Source organism: Henckelia pumila, chromosome 4 (genome assembly GCF_033568475.1).
Source record: "Henckelia pumila isolate YLH828 chromosome 4, ASM3356847v2, whole genome shotgun sequence".
NCBI classification, from domain to species: Eukaryota; Viridiplantae; Streptophyta; class Magnoliopsida; order Lamiales; family Gesneriaceae; genus Henckelia; species Henckelia pumila.
The window spans coordinates 233,213,337-233,214,368 of record NC_133123.1 but is presented as its reverse complement, the minus strand read 5'-3'; the positions used below and the strand labels follow the sequence as shown (position 1 = coordinate 233,214,368).

The 1,032-nt window shown below is 28.2% G+C and overlaps 1 non-coding gene across 1 annotated transcript; it reads right to left on the bottom strand.

Moving 5' to 3' along the window:
• Positions 1-650: 650 nt before the first annotated feature.
• On the bottom strand, positions 651-761 carry LOC140869999 (small nucleolar RNA R71). The gene has a single exon (XR_012146985.1). It is a non-coding gene; the product is annotated as a small nucleolar RNA R71 (small nucleolar RNA).
• Positions 762-1,032: the final 271 nt, after the last annotated feature.

Sequence of the window (1,032 nt, the reverse complement as noted above, 5' to 3'; positions counted from 1 at the left end):
GTAGCAAGTTTTTGGCGCCGTTGCCGGGGAGGTATAAATTAAGTTTAATTTTGTTATTTATGTTACTTATGTGAATAGTATGTTGTTTTTAATTGTATGATTGTTTGGAGTCGTAAACAAAGTGGTAGACTTGTTCGAGTATCTGAAAATATTTTAAACATGGAGGATAATTCTAATAATCAAGATGATGATAATAATAATAATAATAATAATAATAATAATAATAATAATAATAATAATAATAATAATAATAATAATAATAATAATAATAATAATAATAATCAAGAACATGAACAACCAAGAACACTTAGGCACCATATGAATCCAATAAGAACTAGTACACCATCTTGTTTAGTTTTTCCTCCTGATGCATCTAATTTCAATTTTAAGCCACAAGTCATTCAACTTTTACCAAATTTTCATGGATTAGATTCTGAAAATCCATATTTGCATTTAAGAGAATTTGAGGAGGTTTGCAACACTTATAATGATCAAAATTGTAGCATGGATACTGTTCGATTAAAGCTTTTCCCTTTTTCCTTAAAAGATAAAGCTAAAACATGGTTGCAAAATTTGAGATCAAGTTCAATAAGATCATGGGAAGAAATGCAACAACAATTTCTAAAAAAGTTTTTTCCTTCCCATAGAACAAACTCTTTTAAAAGACAAATTACAATTTTTTCTCAAAAACAAGGGGAAACATTTTATCAATGTTGGGATAGATATAAAGAGTTACTTAATACATGCCCACATCATGGTTTTGAAATATGGATGATAGTTTCTCACTTTTATGAAGGTTTAATACCTAAAGATAGGCAAATGATAGAATTCATGTGTAATGGAACTTTTGAAGATAAAAACCCAAATGAAGCTATGGAATATTTGGAGTCATTAGCAGAAAATGCTCAAAATTGGTATAATATAGGCTCAATTGAACCACCAAGTAAAACCAATAATTCAACAAATGGGGTTGGTATTTATCATCTTAAAGAAGATGTAGATATTCAAGCTAAACTTGCATCCTTAGCAAGA